The following is a 13,890-nucleotide window of genomic DNA, read 5'->3' on the forward strand; positions in this document are numbered from 1 at the left end:
TTCCTTTGGAGTGGCTGGTGGGTTCAACCCTGTGACCTTTCAATCAGCAGCAAAGTGCTTACTCATTAAGGTGCCAAGTCTCCTTCTCATGTCCCTAGAGTGGAGTTTACATTCTCAGGGCAGTAGACTCACAAGTCCTCAAACTTCATATTCTGTCTCTCCCCTTCCTTGTATCAATCTTGCATTTGAATACTGATTCATTTCTTGCTTTTCTAGTAAAAAAGGTCATGCAATATAAACTACCCATAAGATGAATGCCCTTTCCTCAAGGAGAGTACAGTTTTAAAGATGAGAGTAGTTACTGCCTTTTCAGAGGCAAAAACAACCTTTTAAGGGATGAGTCAGCACCATCCCTCTACAAAGGAATTTTACTGGACTCACTGGTTCTAGCCTTCCTTCTGTTTGACTCCCCTTTCTCCTTCTGTTCCTCAGCTTTGCTCCCCAGTTCTTCCATTGTGAATTGCTGAGGAATTCAACATGGGTCACCTATTCTATGGAACAACTGCATCTCCATGCTGCCTCTGGTATCTATGTATCTGGCCACATTCCCACACAGCATGGAGTGTTTATTCTACAAAGACTTAAAGCATTCTCCCACATGAAGATAATTGTGCACTAAGAAATGTCTTGCTCTGCGTCCATTTCCCCTCTCCATTCTAAGATGCATGATTCCTTAGTGTATTTTCACATTCTGAAATCAAGATGAATGTGAACATAAAACATTGTCACACTCAAAGGTAGATGGGTCTGGGATAACTGGAAGATGATGATGATACATCAAACAATAGTTTTCAAAAGTAATGAAATTCAAGTTCTCAAATAATTTAGCTTTTGTTCTCTAGGGTGGAAATAGCCAGTGTTTTTTATCACACAGCTTAGCTGGTACCCTCTGTCCCAGAAGGGTAGTTACTTCTAATTTTAGAGAGGATGGTTAAGCTCGTCATTTCAAATGCTGTGCTTTCAGTTTTCATGAGTCTCCTGTGGCCATTGCATCTGCAGATACCTGCTCAGAACTATGAGATTATGTGAGGACTTGGACCACAGGCAGGGTCAGAGTTCCAGATGCCTAAGAATGTAGGTTTTGCCTTTCACCTCGGTGTGGCATTTTCACCGAAGAAAAGTCATTATCTGGATGAGGTTCAGGGCTGTGAAGCTTCTGTTGGACATCCAGGATTTAATGGTGCAGAAACTCATTTTAAAATGCCAAAGCAGAATGTGCAATCCAAATATATCCTGAGCGGCTGCAAAGAGGTTTTAAACTGTTATGGCCACAAGTGGCTACCAGGAAATTAATGATACTGACTATAACACAGAAAACTACTAAAAATATAACCATTTGGAGGAAGGAGATGGAAAAAGAGAGATCAGTGCTGTTAGATTAGAAGACCTTTGCTTTATTCATTGAGCTGAAGAGAAAAGCGTTGACTTTATCGACCTTTTGTAGCAAACATTGGCAAGGGGCTGTCATAACCCATGCAACTTGTGTGCCCACGGTGATGGTGATGTCCATGAGCTAGTGTCCTGGTCTTTGTGCTGAAGGCTCCCCCCAAACTTTGTAAAAAAACAAAAACAGAGCCATTCATTGGCATATAATTCGCATATTATGCAATTCAATCGTATTAAGAAGAGTTTCACAATTAACATCACAATCAATTAAAATTGTTGTTCTTCTTTCTGGTACTCACTGTTAATAGTTTCCCACTTCCCCCATCCTTCCCTGCCACACTCTCAAGAAACCCTCAATATAGTTACTGTCTCTAGTTTACCTATCCAGAATTTCAGAAACAGAAAAATCCATGAGAAACAAAAACACCACAAGTGACTCAAATAACAGTGACAGAGAAACATTTCAATCGAAAAAAAACTAGAAAATATTAAAAACTAGCATAAATTTAAGAGAGGTCAAAAGTGAGATAATAAGGTGTTAACTTTTAACTTAACTGCAATGTATTTTTTTCCTTTTTTGGGGGGGCCTCGATCAGAAGGACTTGGGCCCCCCTTTTTTCCTTTTTTAATATAGAAGGCTGCTATCGCCAGAAGCATGAGTAACAGACTAAAGAATTAACACTACCTGGGAACAGCCTTCAACCAGTGACTCTATGTTGTGTGACTACCCTACCAGCTCCCTCCCCTTTGCGTGTAATAACCTAAAGTTGTGTGTGTGCGTTGCTCTGAGTCTCCAAGTTTCTCCATGTAATTAAGCTTTAGTTGCCCACTTGGTAAACGGCTCAATAATCACGCAATGTCTTTCTCTTTCACATTCTCACTCACTCAGCATTTTCTACAACTCCTAGACAACTACTTGCATTTGACTCCTTGTTGTAGATACCCTGGTTAACCAGGTTATATCAATGACCACAAGACGGCAAGTTTTAGACTCAGTCCATGCAATACTCTTTTCTGAACAAGTGAACTTTGTCGTCATCAAGACTTTTTGTATATTTTCTTGACTACGAAGAGTGGATTGTCAGTTTTTGCAGTACTATTTGCAACACCAGACAGTCCTAGTTCGATCTGCAAATTACTTGGTGATGTCTCCCCTGCACCCAATATGCCACTGTATTTATAACTGATATCTGGGCTAGTTTAAATACACTTCTGAGAAATGTTACCGTTTCAAACATACTCATTTGGGAGTATTTCATTTTCTGTGAATTAACAACTTTGGCTAATGTCTTGTAGGCTCATTTAATTGTTAAAAATTTTATATATTGATACATTCTCATTGTCTAGAATGTCTTAAAGTGGAGGAAATAAATGTATGCTTGTATTAAATACATGATTGTTTTAAAGTTTTCAGGGGGATCTCAATCCTAATAGTCAAATATTAATATTTTATCTTTATAAATATCTTTATTTGTGTTTATATACATGCAAAGACATAAATAAGATCACATTGTGTTTCAGCTGCTTTTTAAAAATAATAATGTTTCCTGAATGTTTTTCACATTAATTCTTTTCTTTAAATGCCAGCCCTGGAATAGAGTAGGTGCTATTCACAAATTGAGGAAATGATCAGTCTATAGTATGTTGTTTCAATTACTTCCTACTTTAAAGTAGCACCTTCTGCCAACCACATCTGAACTATCCATCACTGGGTTTATTAAATGGACTTCCAGACTAAGACGGACGACTACGGAGAAAGACTTGAAGATCTTACCTCCAAAAGGAAAACAACCGGCCAATGAAAATCCTACAGCTCCAATGGTCTGATCCTAGGGGATCTGGATCACCAGGAGGCGGGGGCCACCTTGATGCAGCTAGCAACAACTTGTTTTTAGGAAAGGAAACTGTCCCAGAGTTTACATGCGAATGTTACCTCCAAATATATAACACAGCATCTCCTTAATATACTTACTCCAATAGATGAGTCGGTTTTAGAAAAGTAAAATAAACAGGACATCCTAAACTTTGGAGATAGAATCAGCAAAATAGGCCAGGTGTGTCCACAAAAATAGAGTACTTTGAACAGCTAGGGAGTATAAAAAACCAAAGACTGAAAGAAAAAAATTCCAAACTTTCCATGCAAACATGGGGCAAAGAAAGGTCTTCTCTCCCTGAGGTTTGTCTATATCTGTGGCACCAAAAAGACGCTGTGTCTTCACTATAATAGTTACACGTTCCAGGATTTTTAAGTTGCGCAGTTTGACACCTTCAAGTGAGTGACGTATGGCTCCTTTTGCCTACCGTCTTTCTCCTGAAAACACAACTCATTTCTTCCTTGGAAGAAACCGTATCTTCCACACTGCCTCTCATACCAAGCCAGCCTGACAATGAAAACAACAAATCCTCTTGACTAAAATGAGCGACGTTTACGTGTGACCCACGTAAGCCAAAAGAGAAGACTGCTTAGGAAAAGGTTCTCTCCCCTGCCGGCTTCTGAGACTGTGGGTCTTTACAGGAGCCCAAAGTCAAGTCATTCTCTCTCCTGCAGAGCGGCGGGTGGGTTCGAACTGCTGACCATGCAGTTAAGCAGCAGGCATAAATGGACTCAGTGGCGGTGCGCCAGAGCGAGTCACAGGTGAGACCACACGTGTGTACAATAAACACGCCCCGCACAGGAAAAAAAAAAAAAGAAAAGGTTCTCTTAAGTAGGTTTCAAACCTAGTAAAAGGTCAATCTGCAGCTACTGATGGCTGACTTTACCAATGCTTGGGCCATATTTGCAGAAAATAAGCACCCTAGAAAGCAGAACCCATAGATTAAAATCCATTCTCCCTCTACTTACTTCTAATGTTTTTCAGGGAAAAAGTCGCAGGAGATTTCAGAGATACCAGAGACCCAGGAACCGCAGGGTTGGAGTTACACTAGGAGGTTGGGGAGGCAGGATCCTGGGCATCAGGTTTCTAGCTTATGTAATGAAATTCTATCCCAAAGCCTGTACACTACTGGTTCTCAATCTTTCCAATGCTGCCACCCTTTCATACATGTTGTGGTGACCCCCAACCATCAATTATTTTTGTTGCTTCTTCATCACTGTCATTTTGCTACTGTTATGAATTAGGAAACCCCTGTGAAAGGATAGCTCGACCCCCAAAGGGGTCACGACCCACAGGTTGAGAACCGCTGCTGTAATAGTAGAGATTCACCCCGATGGACTCACATTGTAATACATCGAAGCCTTTGAGCACCAGCTTCCAGAAACCCTTCTTTTCTAGTCCCCAGTAAACTGCCTTCACGCTGGTGTAAACGTGAGAGAAAAGGATGACGCTCATAAGACTGAGCTTCAATTTCCTCCTCACTGAAATCTGAAAAGCCTTGACATTAGAACTGGATTCCTTTTTCAAAATCATAGCAATATCACGACACTTGATGTTTCTTGCACAGATCAATTATTTAACAGAGCCATGCCAGCTAAAGAGCCTTTTCTTTCCCTGGTGATTTTTTTTAATTTTTTAGACCCTACACTGGCAAACACATTGTTGTACATGAAATATCAATGCACATTTGACACAGGAAATGAGAAGGGCTTTGCTATTGGTAAGAATAAACTGCAAGGTGGATAGAATGACAATAGTGCTTGATAGGAAATAAGAGGCAATACTTGACCTATTTCTTAACATCGGTAAGACACAGTTTTGGACAGAAAGATGGGAAGAATGCTTGAGGGGAAGAGTCACTGAACTGAATTCAGAGTCACAGCATTCTGGGGATGGGAGAATGGTCTCCTCCGTGAACGCAAGTAGTACTTAGAAAGGAGTGGTGGAAAACAGGTTAGATCTTGATGGATCTTGAAAGTTGGACTAATATTATGTATTTTATCCCACAGGTAAGGGGGTCCCATGGAAGTTCCTTACAGAAGGGAATCACGGGAATTATCTCAGGTTTGAAATAACTGTAACCGCACTGCTCTTGAATAAGAAACCCTCAATACTATAAACATGCAAATAATGAAGAAGGTGAAGGATCGGGCAACATTTCATTCTTTTATTTGTTTGTTAGTTATAAAGTTACCATGAATTGGCCCCTACTCAATGGCAAGCAGCAATCAGTGTTTAGGGTGATAACTCTTAAAGTGTCCCCAGACTATTTGCCCCATAATTCTTTGTGAACTGTATTCTGCAAAGCTTTAAGAAACAGATCAAGCATCTGCATCACTTGAAAATTCACATGATATGCAAATGCCTAGGTACCACACACCTACAAAACCCTTTTTCTCCCAAGCCTTCTGACTACGTTACACACTCAAGAACCAGCAAGAGCACAGTGGAGAGAAGGGAGACGTTCCTGTCCTATGAGTCACCAGATGGAACTTGACTTTATTGCCTTCAGATGTTTGAAGCTAAAGGTAATTCAGCCAGCAGCATGTCAAAGGTTGCCTACCCCATTAACAGAGAAAAGAGAATCTATTCCTTCATGGGAGGAACGTGTTAAACTGATGCGTTTTTGCTTCTTTGCTGAATTCTGCATGAACTACATAAAACATGCCCCAACCTCAAGTATTTTCCAAAGAAATACTATTGGAGAACATGGCAAGAGGCTTGAAGCCAGCCACAGGCTCCTCCTAGCCCCCAGACATTTCCTGTTTTCAACTGGTAAAAACACTCTTATTATAGGAGGGATGCAATGGAGGAATGTGGATGCCTTCTGACTCCTGATTCTTCATGAGAATCCCCAAATCACAGACACCAACTTTACTGTGGATTTCATCTAAGTTGATTTCAAAGGTGTTTGTCGAAGGATTCATGTTCTAAAACCCATGAGATGTTGCCAATGCGTAAACATGGTGAAGCTAGGGTCACAAGCAGCCGGGCATAGTGAGCAGAAAGCCCTCCTTTCAGGTCTGCTGTGGAGACTGGGACCATCCTCACTATGGAGGGGCCATCCTGGGAGAGCTCCTATTCTCCCCATGAAAGTCAGCCAATGCTATGGCTTCACATGCCTAATAACCCCTGCTTTCCAACTCGTTCGCTCGTTCCCAGACAGGAATCAAATCATCTTCACTCCTCCCCACCTTTTTGTTTCCCCTGACAGTTGCTCTTAAATCTCCTGAATACTTCCAGCAAGAAGTCACAGTCTTGTGCCACCAATCTCTTCCTCTCTTCCTTTTTCATTGTTAGGTTCTCACAGGCAAAGGGGAAACTGAAAAGACCAAGCCTTTGGTCAACTGCCCCTTTTTCATCAAAGAGATATCTTTACTTTTGTACGCTTTAAAGAAAATGTCTGCAACAGATTTGTCTGAAGCAATATGTCCTTTGATTTCGTGACTACTAGTTCCATGGACAGAGAATATATATATATGTATTGAAATTTTTCTTTCGCAAAGGCACCGTGTGTGTGTGTGTGTGTGTGTGTGTGTGTGTGTGTGTGTGTGTGTGTTCTGGTCTGTGATATAAAATGCTTATGCTTCTTGTCGAATGAAAAGAAAAAATAGAGCAGCAGTGGAGAGACTGAAACTTTGAATTCTGGTGAAATCATGAGAGTGCTTTGCTTTTTAATTCCCAGAAAATGTGCCTTGGATAATGGCTGGACAGTCACTTGGTCTTAAGAGCCCTTCAAGTAGGAAACATCATGGTTCCACAAAACCTGAGCAGCAGAAGGCTCAGGAAGGCATGAAGACCAAGGAGCAGACTTCTGCCTCTGGTCCTTCTTTGGGAAAGCTGCTAGGGGGAACCTGGGGTGATTGCTTACTGAGTTTGAACTATTATGTACCCGCCCATTCCTTCCTTCTCTGCTCAGGGCCAGTATCTACCACTTTAACTGAAGCAAACTTATGCCAACTTTTTGACTTGGAAATATCTATTTTTCAATATCTTGTGGTCCTGTGATAAGTATTGCCGGAGTTTACCAAATCCAGTGTGTTCTGGACTAGACTACAGGGATTTGAGTTCTCTATAGCCCTCTATCTTGCTTATTTGCATGCACATACACACATATATATTTGTACAAGTCCAGGTGACAAGTGCCTGAGGTTAGGATGCTGGTGACTCTCAGAGAGGCCAGCACCAGCCAGACAGCACCCTTTCATCTTAGAAGTCTGGGTGAGATATCTGCTCCAAGATTGCTATGAAACTAAAAGACGTGGCCTCAGGCTTGGTTTAGAATAGAAGGGCCCAAGATTGCTAGACAGAGTTCTGGTGGCCCAGTGGTAGCACGGTGGCTAAGGACTGAGTTACAAAGCAGAACGTCAGTCGTTCAAACCTACCAGTTGTTTGAAGAAGAAAAAAAGCATCCGTATGCTTCAGTAAAGACGTGCAGACCTAAGACGATCTGTCCTTAAAGGCCATTATGTGTCAAATCAATTTCATGGCCAATTTAGATCACCCTATAACCTGAGCATGCACACCCTAAAAACTAACTTGTTTTACAAGAGTATTCCTGGTGCCCCCACCTACCCACCACCCCTAAATGAGTGGCAAGTGTATTCATCTGCCAGGAGCCAGGTTTCTGCCACGGTGTTCTCTCTCACCAAAGACCTCCTGCCCTCCTTTAAAGTCCAGGCATCTGCCGTTGTGATTGTGGGAGGAATTCCTTGGAGTGCTTCAACAACTCCTTGACATTCAATTACACAGACTTCATTCTGGGGCCAAGCAGAACTACATTGCTGGAATTTTAGAAGCTCTTTCATGCTAAGAATAAGAAAGCAAAAAATTTACCTTAAGTGCAGTTAATTGAAAAGCCTGAAGATTCCATTCACGAAAGAATGCAAGGTGGAAAGATGTTCTTTGGCTGTGAATTCACTTTTCCCTTCCAGTCGCCACAAATCTTCAGCAGCTTTCAAAAGTTTTAATTCTGCGCCCAAACTTGGATGAGACACCTAGAGATTACCTGATCCAATTTTGCAGGCCAAAAAAAGAGAGAGAGAGAGAGAGAAGAATAAGAACCCAAGTATTTAAATGATTTATCTGAGCACATTTAACTGGTTATCAGCAAAGCTATTGGACAAAGCATTGATTTCCAATAGATAATTTGTCCTAGAAACGTCAAATAAAATCCACTGTTAAGCAGCACACCATATGGCAGGAGGATTGCAATTTCACAAGCATTTACCGGGCTTTCAACATTTAATTTAAAAGTGTACCTCAACTAGAAAGCGGCTAATGGAATACCTGGCTCAAGCTTCGGATGGTTTCCCCAAATCCACATCCACCCTGCTGATCAAGAAGGACATTGTTCCCCAAACAGGGGGAGACAGCAGCAGCATTCTTGCCCAAGTGGGTGTAGACACAATTGTGGATATCATTGAATTTTTACTAAAAATGGGCTCTCCAAGAAGTACAAATGAAATTATAAACCAATTAGCCCATAAAATTTTTTTTCAGGAATGATAAAAATCCCAACTGTTCTTTTGTGATTTAATGTGCCCATTCTCGATTGCCTGTCTGTGTGGATCTAGGAAGCCTTTGGGAAAGGCATAACCATACAAGCAGCCACCAAGTTCCAATATGAGGTCCATTCTTGGGTCTGTTTTTAAGTGGAATTTGTAGGTGAGCTGGAACAGGGTATTTGGTTCTTAAGTTCTTTAACTTTAGGGCAGGGGCATTGGTGGCCTAGTGGATTACATAGTGGGGCACTGCCTGTGAGACCAGCCAGTTCAAAACCACCAGCAGTTCTGGAGGAGGAAGACGAGGGATTCTTCACCTGGAAAGATTAGCAGCCTCTACTCTCTCCTATGTGGTCATTCTTGATCAGAGTCGTTGAATACATGCGAGTTCAGTATCTAGGGCAAGAGAATCCTAGGAGACCTTCTGAGGCTTTACAAGTGAAGGTCCCTGTGATAAAGGATTTGTTCTGAGGACAGATTTGTATACCATTGAAGGGCACGTAGGAGTTGTCAGTAAAGCAGACTCTCCTTTACTGGGGATTGTGTGCGATTCACTTTTACTGTGCTTCTAAAACTCCTCCAATCAGAGGGACGTGTAAACATGCAGATTCGGGTGGAGCAGATTTGAGTTAGGGCTCGGCCTTCTGCTTTTGTACCAAGCTTTGAGGAGAGGCCAATGCTGTGGGTGCAAGAACCACCCATGGACTAGTCAGATTGTAGTTGGCCTCCATGAGCTGACCAAAAGGGAAGTATTTCCCTCACCATCACCAGCTATCTAAGACATACCAACTGAAAGAGTAAGCCATCCCACCTCATTTCAGCATTGATATCAGCGTTCATAAAAACAAAAAATAGACAATGCTGGTGAGGATGCAAGAAGACTGCCCTCATGCAGCACTGGTGGTCCTACAAAGCAGCGTGTCCACTGTGGGCAACAATAGTGCAGTTCCTAAATAAACTGGAAATAAAAATATATGATCCAGCAAACCCCCTACTTAGTATACACCCTAAAGAAATAAGACTCATAGCACAAACAGATAAATTCACACCCGTGTTCATCACAGTATGATTCACAATGACAAGAAGATAGATACAACCTAAGTGCTCATGGGCAAATGAATCAACTTTGTTACTCACACAATGGAATATTACGCAGTGAGCAAGAATAAAAATGAATTTGTAGGACACCTCATGACGGGGTTGCCCCTAGAACACACTGTTGTCATTGTTGTTACATGGCATCAAGTCAGTTCCATGCAAGCAGCCGACCCCTATGTACACCAGAAGGAACCACCACCGGGCCTAGCCATCCTCCCAATTGTTCTTATGTTTGTGTCCATCCTTGCGGGCACTGTGCTCCTCTGTATTGTCAAGGGCCTTCCTCTTTGTCACTGCCCCTCGACTTTACCAAGTGTGGTGATTCGAATTCACGTCCGCTTGTATCTGGGTGAAAACGTAGGGGTGGAATCCAACCTATCGATCAGGTCCCAGCCTGATGACACCTCCTTGTGGGTTGTAGCTTTTTCTATATGAGAGACAGTGAGAACGTTTCCCCTCTCTTTCCCATCATCTTCCTTCTCACTGGGTAACCTGAAGAGCTGTCAGCATCCTGCCATGTTTCCACCTACCCGGGATCAATGCAGACCTGGATCCACCAGCCTGTGGTCTTCTGCTTCCTGCCTCACCTTTCTGCATCAGTAGCCTGCAGCTACCTGAGTCTGAAGAGGGCTCTGGCTAGCATCAGGAGAGATGGACCCGAGTTGGACTAGGCTGGGATGTTTCTTGGATATAAAATTATTCTTGATATAAAGCTCTTTCTTATACATGTATGAGTGTCACTGGTTCTGTTGTCTAGTCAACCTAGCCTAAGGATAATGTCCTTTTTCAGGGGAAGTCTCTCCTGATAACATGTCCAAAATCCATGAAACAGTCTCACTATACTTGAGTCTAAGGAACATTCTGGCTGTACTTCTTCTAAGACCAATGTGTTTGTTCCTGTGGAATGCATTATGCTGAGTGCTCTCTATAGAGGACCTTATGCTGAGTAATATGAGTCAACCACAAAAAAAGACAAATATTGTATGAGACTACTATTATAAAAGAAATCAAGTTTTTCATACCAAAAGAAAGAGATTTGGGCCAGGGTTGGGGTGGAGTAAAGGATGGCAGGCTAATGGGCCAACAGATGAAGGGAAAATAATATGCAATTCGAAGGAGAGTAGCAAAAATCAATGGAAAGAGGGCCCGGCATGGGGAGGCTTAATGAGTTGGTGAGTAGCAAGCAGATTTATCTGCTCCTTAAACTACTACCTCATTCACAATATATTTTTAATATAATTCAAGCTGTGAATTCTGATTAAAGGATGACCATTATAAAGAAATAAAATTGGATGTGTGAAAACAAAAAAAGAGAGAGAGCATAAAGGGGAACATTTCAAGGTTCTGGAGAGAGGACCAAGAGAAACGTGAGAGGCTGAACTTGTTTGTCTCTACCACTTAATAGATGAATAACGAGGCATTGTCACTGAGTGGATTTACTCGTAGAGGCCCCATAAGACAGTAGAGAACTGAGCTGGACTGTTCCCTAGACCAGGAATCTTTTCTGGATTACTTTTTTTTTTTGGTAGGAAAAAATATTCATTTTTTTATCATAATAGTGTCATACATTTTAATTTTTTGGTTTTCAACTAATTTCCTCTAGATCTAGCTATATCATGAAATATTTCACAATTTTATAATTATTATTTTATGAAGGGTAATATCCCATTGTATATATGTACCAAAGTGTATCTATCCATTCTTCCACTGATGTGCATTAAGGTGGTTTCCATCTTTCTACTCTTGTGAATGATGCTGTGGTGAACATTGCTGAGAATGTACCTATTTGTGCAATGGGTCTTATGTATTTAGGGTTTATACCAAGTAAAGGCATTGCTGGGTCGTGTGGTATTTCTATTCCCAGTATTTTGAGGAAGAGCTATATCACTTTCACTGTCCCTCGAGCGGTGTATGAGCATTTTGATCTTTCTTCGTCCTCACCAGCATTTGCTATTTTCTATTTTTATGAACTATGCTATCAAGGCTGCTGTGGGGTGGCATCTCATTGTGTTGACTTGTCTCTATCCAATGACTAGTGATTATGAGCATTTCTTCATGTGCTTGTTGGCTGCCTGGAGTCTTGTAGAAAACTCTATGTTTGTGTCCTCTGTCCATTTTCAAATTGAATTACTCATCTTTCCCTTGTGGAGGCATTGCAAATTCGATGGATTTTAGAGATTAGTCCCTTTTCTGATGTATCAAGCCCCCCCCCCCAAATTTCTAGTCTGTGGGGTTCTTACTCTTTTGAGAAAGCCTTTTGATGCATGTGTCTTATTTTTAAAAGGTCCTAGTCATATATTTTGTCTTCTGCTGTGTGTGATTTTTGTTATGTTTGGTAGTGTGTTTATGCGATGTAAGATGGCCCTTAGGTTTGTCCCTATGGTCTCATTGATGGTCTTTATAGTTCTAGGGATTAGGCTGAAATTCTTTTTTTTTAAATCATTTTGTTGGGGGCTTTTACCTTGTACAACTCCTTTTTTTTTCCTTGTACAACTCTTATCACACTCCATCCATCCATCCATTGTGTCAAGCACATGTGTACACTTCTTGCCCTCATCATTCTCAAAGCATTTTCTTTCTACTTGTGCCCTTGGTATTGGCTCCTCATTTTCCCCCTCCCCCGTTCCCTCCTTCATGAACCCTTGATAATTTATAAATTATTATTTTTTCATGTCTTACACTGACCGATGTCTCCTTTCACTCACTTTTCTGTATGGATGCCAACTAACATATCCTTCTCCCTCATGTCAGCTAGTGGACTCAAACCTCAAACTGTTCGGTTAACTACTTTATCTACTGCACCGCCAGGGTGCTGACATGAATAATAAGTTTAAGAAATCCTTGAAGTGAGTTCAGTACTTTTCTCATGAATAAAATGAGCTTATATCAAGACTTGTTCCAGTAAAATGAGGCAATGCACTGATGAGTGATTATAAAAAGCCAGGCCATATAAGTAATTGTTAGCTTTTGATATGATCCTTCCTTGCACCCAGTGTAAACTTTTACAGCAACGCTGCGTGGTTGCAAGTTAGTGGAAAGATCCTCCTTTAAGCTCAGAGGGAATTCTGCCCTGGCTGCACTTTATTATCCAATCTCCAATCGTTGGATGGGCAGGAGGTGGCTGATGTGCTGGCGAACACAAGAGCACTTTTAACCATCATGCATTGCGTTAGGCCTTGAGATTTAATTCAACTGGTGACATTCCTAGGCCTGCCAGGAATGGCTGTGCAAACTGTTTGTTTTATTATAGACTCGGGACTTAGAGGGCTTTCCAGACAACAGAGAAGCTTGAAGAGCTGCCACGGCAGGCCATGCAAACACGCAGTGTGTACAGCCAAACTTCTGTTTGGTTAATAGGAAATCTCACAGCTGAACAAAACAACGGGCTCCTTCCCTTCTATGGCAAACCAAGCAGGAAAGTGAATTCCTATGGGGTCGCCCACTGGTCCTGTCCCTCAGTTCAATAGCAGATGTATAAAAAGTCTTCTGTCCCTTCCTTCTTTATATACATCAGGGGGGTTTTCCAGGGTGTTTTTAGCTGCTGCTAGAGTAAGAGATAGCTTTAGTCTGTAAATTATGGTCCCTTTTCTCTCCTCCTTTCCCCTAACACTAGGATATCATCTACAGAGCACCAATATGATCATTTTACTTTAAACCCTGCCCTACTTAAATTGAGTGAGACGCATTTCATAATATCATTCATAAGGTAGCTAAAGAAAGCAGATAAAGGCCTTAATCTGTTTGTCCAGGTAACAATATTTCTCCCATAACGTAGTGTTTCAATGAGGCAAGCTAACACTCAGTGTATACTTTATAAATAAACTAATAAAAGCAATAGTAATAACTGTTCTTAAAGAAAAAGAGAGATTACCTATAGCAAGTGATTTTTCTTATCACCTGTTGGTATATAAGATACCTGTAAAATTAGACCTCTGTGAAAATCCCAGCTCTCTGTACAGACTTATTTTTGTTGACTTATATCTGTCTGTCTTCTCAGCTGTAAAATGAGGTAGTAACAATCTTCATGA

The 13,890-nt window shown here is 41.3% G+C and overlaps 1 protein-coding gene across 1 annotated transcript in view; it reads right to left on the bottom strand.

Moving 5' to 3' along the window:
- The window catches only part of TGFBR2 (transforming growth factor beta receptor 2), a 606,522-nt gene that overhangs the window by 468,273 nt on the left and 124,359 nt on the right, over positions 1-13,890 (bottom strand). The window contains exon 3 of the mRNA XM_075547111.1: positions 8,097-8,268. The gene's annotated coding sequence lies outside the window, so the exon portion shown is untranslated. The remainder of the gene's footprint in view (positions 1-8,096; positions 8,269-13,890) is intronic.

The sequence above is a fragment of the Tenrec ecaudatus genome, chromosome 4 (genome assembly GCF_050624435.1).
Source record: "Tenrec ecaudatus isolate mTenEca1 chromosome 4, mTenEca1.hap1, whole genome shotgun sequence".
Classification (NCBI taxonomy): Eukaryota; Metazoa; Chordata; class Mammalia; order Afrosoricida; family Tenrecidae; genus Tenrec; species Tenrec ecaudatus.